The sequence below is a fragment of the Nannospalax galili genome, unplaced genomic scaffold, assembly GCF_000622305.1.
Source record: "Nannospalax galili isolate Female #2095 unplaced genomic scaffold, S.galili_v1.0 scaffold312, whole genome shotgun sequence".
Classification (NCBI taxonomy): domain Eukaryota; kingdom Metazoa; phylum Chordata; class Mammalia; order Rodentia; family Spalacidae; genus Nannospalax; species Nannospalax galili.
The window spans coordinates 4,693,630-4,702,480 of NW_008335967.1; the positions used below are offsets into that span (position 1 = coordinate 4,693,630).

Genomic DNA, 8,851 nt, shown 5'->3' on the forward strand with positions numbered 1-8,851 from the left:
GTAAGCTCTTCTAACTGTAGTGCCCGCCTGCGGAAGAGGGCAAATCCCTACTGCAGCAAACACAAAAACACAGTCACTGAGTACCTGGGTTCTGGAAGCATCCTAAAAAATGCTTTTTCTTTTTACTCCAGATGACACATAGGACATGAGAGTCATCAAGAACATGTGTGAATCTACATGGACTCACGTTCTCAAATTCATTAAAAGCTCTTGTGAAAATAATTATGAAGTAGGTTTACAATGTGTATCTCACATTGTACTTCAAACAGTACTTCAAACAGAGGAGGAAACAATTAGCTTGCTGATATTTACCAGTTCCATGCTAAATACATAAATACCAGGTCCTCATGTATAGAATGTTTTATTTTTGTTCATTTTAAAACTTTTGTGCATGGAGGGCATTTGCATGTGTGTAGATGTGCATGTGGCAGACATTTGCATGTGTGTGCATGTACATGGGGAGGCCAGATACCAGCTTCAGGCATTGTTCCTCAGTTGCCGTCTTCCTTATTTTTAGAGACTGTCTTTCACTGGGACCCAGAGCTCACCTGCTTAGGCTAGACCAACTGGTTGCCAGCCCCATGTATCCCCCTGTCTTCCCGCCCCAGTACTGGGACTGCAAGTGAGCCACCATGCCTGGCTTTTTTTCATGTAGGTGCTTGAGATCAAACTTAGGTCCTCATGTTTGTACAACAAACATGATTTCACATGAGCTCATTTCTCTGTCCCATGTATAGAGTAAGTACAAGCTAAAAATGTTATATCTAACACTCAGGAGGCAGAGGCAGGCAGATATCTGTTGAGTTCAAGGCTAGCCTGGTCTACATATGGAGTTCAGGCCAGCTGGGGCTACAGGGAGACCCTGTCTCAAAAAGACAAAAAAAAATGTTATATTTTATCAGCAACTTAGAAAAATTAAAACTTTTGTGTTTGCTCAAGGGGAAGAAGTCCTTCACATCTGACTCTTAACAGGAAATGCTAATTAAACTCTTATTTAAAAAAAAATCAAGAGCTTTAGATGGCATCTTCCTAAGTCCCACCTCAAGCGAGCTTTATAACCCCACTTTCTGCAGTCTGCTAAGTTGTACTTCTCAACAATATCATTCTTTAACCATGTTTCATAAAGAAGAAAACATTAAACAGCATCTTTTTGGGAGTCATTTTAAAATCTGAAGCTATGAAACACGAAGTTTTTACACTTAGTGATATTTAGAGATGACTTTCTCCTCAGGTTCAAACTACAACAGGAAAGGAATCTCTCATTACCAAGCTGCCTTTTCTCCTTGTGGCTTGCTGACGAATTATAAAGGATCTTTTCTTAAAATGTTCAGCTTGTTCATATCTTAAAAAACAAACAGAAGAATGATCAAACAGAAGCCTATTCAGAGTCACGATACAGTGAGATGCAAAGGCCCCTGACAGTTCAGGGTGGTCTGGACTGTTCAATACAACAGGATTCTACTGACAGCTTAAATGCAGGTCAAAATGTCTGAGGAAACCTTCACAGACAAAATAAATCCAGTTCTCTAATTGTTTTTAACTGATGTAATTTAACTGGATTTTCTAAAGAGCAACCTAAGTGAAAACACACAATTTTAGTTTGCAGTTGTACTTTTTACCTTCAAAAGCTAATTTTTGGTTAGACTGCAGTGTGTAACTCAGGTAAAAGCCGTGTGAGACCATCCTTATACATGACTGCAAAGCTGTCCTTCTTGCATCTTTAAAGATAAACCTGGGGATTCTCATGTTTTTTGTCCACCCCATGAAGACCCAGACCCAGTTTGAATGAGAGGCAGAGTAAAGAGAATACACAGTTCCAAAGCAAATCCTACTACTCTACATTAGGAATTCTCACCTACAGAAAATCAGAATATTACTCATCTAAATCTTACTTATTTTGTTTGTGGTACAAAGTTGCAAGGGCCTCAAGTTCATGGGCAGTATGTGGATGGTCAGCACTGTAGGCATTTTCTGAGATTTCCAAGGCCTGTTTATACAGATGCTCGGCATTGCCAAACTTCTTCCATTGCACATACACACTTGCTAGTTGGTGGAGAGACTGGGCTACTCTTGGGTGATCGGGATCTAATGCTGTTTCTCGAATTTCTAGGGACCTCTGCAAGGGCACCACAGCCTGGCTCAGAAGACCCAGATCCTTGAGGAATCGGCCCAGTGTTTCACAGAGGTCGGCTAGGCAGAGCATCTTTTCGCCTTCACAGGTTTTCTCATACTGCTTCAGTGAATCAAAGTATTCTGTGGCCATCGCGCTTTTGTCTTTGCCAACAAACTGCCAGTAACTCAGCAACTGGGCAAAGTGTCCTGTTTTGTAAAGGTTTTGTGACACGAAGAGATTGAGCAGGCAATCGTGGAGCTTCCGTTTACTTCCCTGCTGCTGGAAAAGCCACAGGAGCTCATCTGTGCTCCTCCATGTCACTCTGTCCTGACTTAGCTGTGAGGTGAAGTAGCTAATCAGCTTTTGCCTGTATGAAGAAACAACGGTGGGGTCCTCCATGTACTCCCGTCTCACTGTTTCCCATGCCTGCAGATGTTGAAACCTGAGCAAGCCACAGCCATAAGTCAGCAAACGCATTTTTGTGTAAACTGTGAACAATGGAGGTCAGGGTGGCCCAGGACATCTCAGGGTAGAGCTCCATCAGCTCAGACTCACACCATTGTGACTAACGTTGACCAGACAGAATCTGCTTCATCAGCTCTTTGTCCACATCGTTTGGCATTGACTCACGGATGGAGCGGAGGATGATTCTGTACAATGCAACCGTATCTTGACACTGTAGACACTGATGAAGGGTTTTATCCAGGTTGCCTGCTCTCCCAGCATGCGCCATCATTTTGCCGAAAAGGGTGACGTAAAGGGCATTGCGGGTTGTTGTGGAACGACAGTGCTGTTCTAGCTGCTTCTCCTGCTCTTTACTCAGTATTATGTCCGAAAAGTCACATTCTGCAATTATAGATTTTGCATCTTTGGGGTTTAAAGGATCAAGATGTAGTGTAGGCCACAACCTCCATGCCGCAGGGCATGTCTCCACATTCACAGACACAGTGACCCTGACATTCACTGGCAGAGGGTCTATCAGCCACTTCATGTGTTTTTCAACTTGCTGAACTTGATCTATGGAGTCGATGATGATGATGATACTGCCCTGGTGCCAGGCAGAGAGCTTCTCCAAACAATGTGGAAATTCTTCCAGAAGCTTAGCAGGATCCAGTGTCAGCGCAGAAATTGCCCAGAAGTGCTGCATCAGCTTGAGAGTCAGTTGTTTGATAATCAAGGAAGACTCTGAGCTGGCTGACATCGGTCTTCCCACAAAATGAGACAGTATCAGTGTGTTAGGGAAATTCTTCTGCTGCAGTTGAATCCACTTCGATAAAAGAAGAGACTTCCCAGAACCTGGTCCTCCAGATACCAGAAGGGGAGGGATTGGAGCGGGCGCCACCACTAAATCATCAAGGCGTTGGTAATATTTCTTAAACCCCAGCTCATGGGCTCATCAGAAGCGTGCTGGAAGGTCTCCATCTGCTCCTGCTTGTCATCCATGTCCCACAGGACATCCCTGAAGTCATCTTCTTCTGGAGTGGAGTCTTCACTGCCCACATCTTTCACCTCCACATCTGTGTTCTGCAGGCCCACAGATATAAGTTTTATATACTCCCTCTGCAGGATCTCCTGAGTGGTCAATGATCTTGGCTTTGTTGGCCTTGCTTAGGTTAGACACTTGATCCATCAGTTGCTGGACTGAGTCAGAAGTCACTTTCCCATCCTCCAAATGATGGTAGATCAACCAGGATTTTCCTTCTGCGTTTTTCAGAAGGGCTTCTTCACAGTCTTCCAGTAAGAAGCTTGGTAATGTTGAGTGAAGGAATAAAATAACTAAAGAACTCTTCTCAATTTCCCATCTTCTTAAGGTGAGGTATTGATTTTCAACATCCATTGGAAAATAAACAGCATGGAAAAATCCCATTGTCTCACACATTCTTTTAAGTTTAGGTGCATACTCCTTAAGGAAAAGCTCCATCTCTGACTGGGTTTCATCTGTGCAGATGAGGTGACATCGGACACTGTTACTCCACAGAGAGTGTGAGAGCAAGGGGTGACTTGTAACAAGCTAGCCACAGCAATGTCCCAGTCATCCCGGTTGATGTTTGTGAAGAGTCCTTCCACATCTATAGAACTGTGGGCGAACTCCAGGCCCCTGCAGGACTGCTGAAGCTGGATCATGCTGCCTATGGAAGGCTCTCTTCCCAAGGCTCCACTGGCCCAGTACTCAAGCTGGGTTCCCGCAGCAGTGACATCTGTACAGTTGTCATCTGAATCAGACTCCCCAGGGTCAAACACTTGGATCCCCTGAGCCTGTAGCCTCTGAAGTTTGCTCTCCAGCTCTCGCTTCGCCCTCAGTAAGTCCTGAATTTCATTTTCTTTGGTCTCCCTAAAAATCTTGAATTGCCTTTTAACTCTATCTCTGTCATGTTCAAATGTGGCTGCTCTCTCCATAGCTTGGTATTTTGCTTCTGTAAAGCACCTTCTTTTTCCCGAAGTATCTTCTGATAGGTTTTTTTGAAGTGCCTGCAGCTCTGCCCGCAGCCGCTTGTTCTCGGTGTCCAGCTTGGCCTCCCGGTGGCCCATGGCCAACAACTCTTGGTTCTTGCTGACTCGGAAGATCTCATACTCCATCTTGAGCCGCTCGAACTCGGCTGCTGCGTACTCCAGCTCTGCCACCGACGAGCCGGTAGACTTGAAGCTGGCGCCCAGCAGCCCACCCTCGCCTGCCACGCGGGGCAGCGACCCGGGTCTGACCCCCGCCGCGCCTGCGCCTCTGGAACGAGTTGTGCAGCAGACGGGCCTTGGGCTTCACCTCCACCGGGATCTCGCAGGCCTCCCCGGCCCGTACGTGTCCTCGATCACCTCCCCCGCGGGTTCACCAGAGACGAGGCAGTCCCCATGGCGCCTGCAGGTCCATTGCACCCAACTGGTCCGTTGTACCAGGAGGGGTGGGGCCGGGAGTCTACTTTTCGTTTTTTTGAGACAAGGTCCCAGTCCCTCTTGCGTACTGGGTTACCGACATGCCTGGTTGTTTTTCATGATGTTCAGTTTGGGGAAGCAGAAGCAATGTCCCTGCTGTGGTTGTGGCGTGAATTTGAATTACCACCCTCTTTGGCTTCTTACTAACCCAAACTGTACTGACTGAAAGGTTACTTGATCTCGCTAACCCAGTTTTTCCTCACTTGTTAAGTTAGGTTGATGAATCAAATAAGTTAATGCATGCAAAGTCCATAGAATAAGCCAGGCTACAGAAAGTATCTGACAGAGTAATTAGAAGAGGAATAGCTATGGAGACTTATCCAACATCTCTGAGTGTCATTTTAGATTTCGTGCCCATTAAATGTGTGTAGCCTCTCACCTGTAGTCCAACGGGAGGTGTTTTGACAGCTGTTCAATATGGTTGACATATCTAAAACTATCTTTTCAGGCTTCTAGTTCTAAGGAAGTTTCCCCATTTACTGAACTTGCTCCTGTTTGTTTTGCAGAGCCTATACTGAATGAATATACTGTAGAATGATGTTTTTACGTTACAGGAAAAATAGACTAACTGCTAAGTACATTTTGACAGTGATAAATAAACATGTAAAAAAGATTATTGTATTCTATCAAATAAATAAATAAAACTCCAAACTTGTGATTCATCCGTGATCTACCAAGTCTTGACATACCGAGGAATAATTTGAGTATTTCCATTCCAGACTGTATTAATTTGTTTGCCGTTATTTTTTTACAAATTCCTGCAGGGCTCCAAATCGTTGTCTTTTCAGACATTACTCACATTGGCCCATAACAGAATCTGAATGATACAATCACAGTTACACAGTGGAGTAAAATTTTCAGGTTCCCACATTTTGCACTTTAGAACATTTAATGAAAGTTCATATAAACATTAAGAATGAATACAGGGGCTGGAGAGATGGCTTAGCAGTTAAGAGCACTGGCTGCTCTTGCAGAGGGCCTGGGTTCGATTCCCAGCACCCACATGGCCATGGCAGCTAACAGCCATCTGTAACAACAGTTCCAGGGGAATCCACACTCTTCTGATCTCTGTGGGCATTGCACAACACGGTGCCCTTACATAAGGCAATATACTCATAAAAATAATAATTTTTTTAAATGTGAATACAATCTGTGAGAAGGATTAGAAGAGCACTTAAATTTAAAGCAGTAAGTATTGATAAGAATGGGTATGGTTGCACATTTCTGTGTAATGTAAATCTAGTGCAGTACAAACAGGATTTCTGTACTTTATGTAAGCTGGGTCAATAAAAATACAGAACAAAAATGAAACAAGCTGGGGAGGAATGTAGCTCAGTGGTAGGATTTTGTTGACAATACTGCAAAGAAAAAAAGTGATGATGTGGAAAGATGTATATATATATATATGCTAATGAAATAACATTTACAAGATAATCCTATTTTTTAAAAAATTTACAATTTATGTATTTGTGTGTGGGCATCAAAATGTTAATAATATCCTGTGGCTATTGGGAGCTGTTGGGATAATGAATTACATTGCCTCTTTGTTTTAAATGTTCTGCAGTGGTTATGTTTTTGTAATAAAAGAAAAAAATTGTTTTGTAAATTCTGTTATAAAAAAATGGGTATTCTGTTAGATGAAAAAATGTTATTTTAATGGGTCAAGCATTTAGAAATTTAGAGTTCCCAGTTGAAGATACTTCATCTAGAATTTAAGGTTGGAGATGATTTTTAAGTTTTTAGATATGTGGTGGTGTTTGTTTTTAAAAATATGTGCATGCTTTACTTGGCTAAAATAAATCTAAAAGATGAAATGTGTCTCTGTTCAGTTTTTAAAATTTGTTTTCAGAGCTGGAGTTGTAGCTTTAGCAGTCCCCAGCACTACACACTAACAAACCGTGGTCTGAACTTAATTGAATAAGAATATATAGTTATTTTCATCCCATATTCTTTTGCCACTCGGCAGGCAAGAAAACACCGAAGTGAAAGGCACCTTGAGTAGCAATCAGTATCAAATTAGAGACAAATTAGGAATTGCTCAACAAAAAGCATGAGGCTTTTTTTTCCTCTTAATTGAAGGGGTAAGAACACAGCTTCTTAAATTATAAAACGAGTCATGGTTTGGGGGGAATAGGGGAGCTTTTTGGCTTGAGTTTGTTCCTGATTACATATTTTTTACCATATGCAGTATAAAAAGTTGTCACAGTTTATGCATTTAGCGCCCTCTAGTGCATGATCTCGTTACAGAAGCATAGTTTATCTTGCTGAGCTTTTAGCTTGATGAAATGTAAATTTGTTTACCCATCCTAGTGTGACTTGTTTTACTACTTTTCCTTACATCCAAAGAAACTTACCCTGTCTGCTACAAGTTTTCACTTTGCCAAGAGATGAACTAGTATGACCTTGCATTAGGCGGTCAGTCTCTCTAGGTGTCAGTTTTCTTTATTTGTAAAATGATGATAGTTGTAAATGCCAGTTAAAGATCGTTTGAGAACCAAATGAACTGTAATGTGGATTCCTGACACATAATAGGAGCCTAATAATAATTTTTTTAAATAATTTTTTGAAGTACTGAGGATCAAACCCAAGGTCTTATACATAGCTACATTTGCCCAGCCTCCTTTTACACATGGTGAATAGATCCAGACAGTAGTACAAGATTGAAAGTAAAAAATCAGGTGTCATAGCCCTAGTTGACTGAATGAGAGAAATTATTAAAGTGTGTGTGCAGACATATGGTGCTTGTTGCAGAGATCAGAGAACTTTGGAATTGGTCCTTTCCTGTGTGTTGGGGGGGGTGGAGGTGTCAAGCTCAGGTCACTGGATTTGCAAAGCAAAGTGCTTTTACCTGCTGGGCTATCTTGCAAGTCCTCTGGTTCTGTCTTGTGAAGGCAATTCTTGCCATTTCTGAAGTCTGGGAACATGTTAATCTTATTTGCATCCTTCACAGTGCCTGTAATTGCACATGTTCAATAAATATTTGTTTTTTAATGTTCAAACTAAGTGACTACATGGTAGATCTTATAAAACCGAAGACAAAGAATGACAGATAATGAGTAGTATAAAATTGAGCTGGATGCAGTGGCATATGCCTATAATCCACCACTCAGGAAGTAGAGGCAAAGAATCACTGCCAGTTTGAGGCTAGCCTGTTCTACTGGCAAGTTCCACGCCAGTTTAGACTGCAAAGTGAGACCTGGTCTCAAATAAAATAAAAAATAAATTGGCTGTTCAAATTCAATTTTCTGTCTTCAAGCCAGAAGCCTTTGGATTAGTGTGACTTCTGAACAAACTGAGCAGGATTTGTGTTAACAGTGTGCACGTGCAAGAGCAGCACAATTGGCTGGAGCCCACGTGAATTATGTACAAATCAACACTGGTCAAACATTCCAGAGTCCTTCCCATTATCACCCATTCCCAGAACTGCTTAGACTCTACAGCTAGAATTTATTTCTCCGGCACAGACCAAGTTCTTTCTAGTTCTTACCTGCATTGACAGTCAAGGACTTTGGTACTTAACATCACTACTTCCCAGGTTCCCAAGTGCCCATTTACCTCAGGAAAGCATTAGGTACTTATATGACTCTTGACCATGTGTTTATGTCCCTATGCCTGTTTTTCCTGTGTGGTGTGTTAGACATATAATGTCTCTTTCTCCAGGTTAAACTAAATTTTCTCATGAACCGGTTAACCTTTCTTTAATTGAGACCCTGTTAATGTTAAGACACTATGCTAAACATTTTAATATACATGACTTAACTTTCACAATCATCACAGCAAAGATAGAGGGTATGATCCCCGTTTTCAAAAGAA

The 8,851-nt window shown here is 42.1% G+C and overlaps 1 pseudogene; it reads right to left on the reverse strand.

Annotated features, from left to right (window-relative positions):
- Positions 1-263: 263 nt before the first annotated feature.
- On the reverse strand, positions 264-7,988 carry LOC103732193 (annotated as a pseudogene).
- Positions 7,989-8,851: the final 863 nt, after the last annotated feature.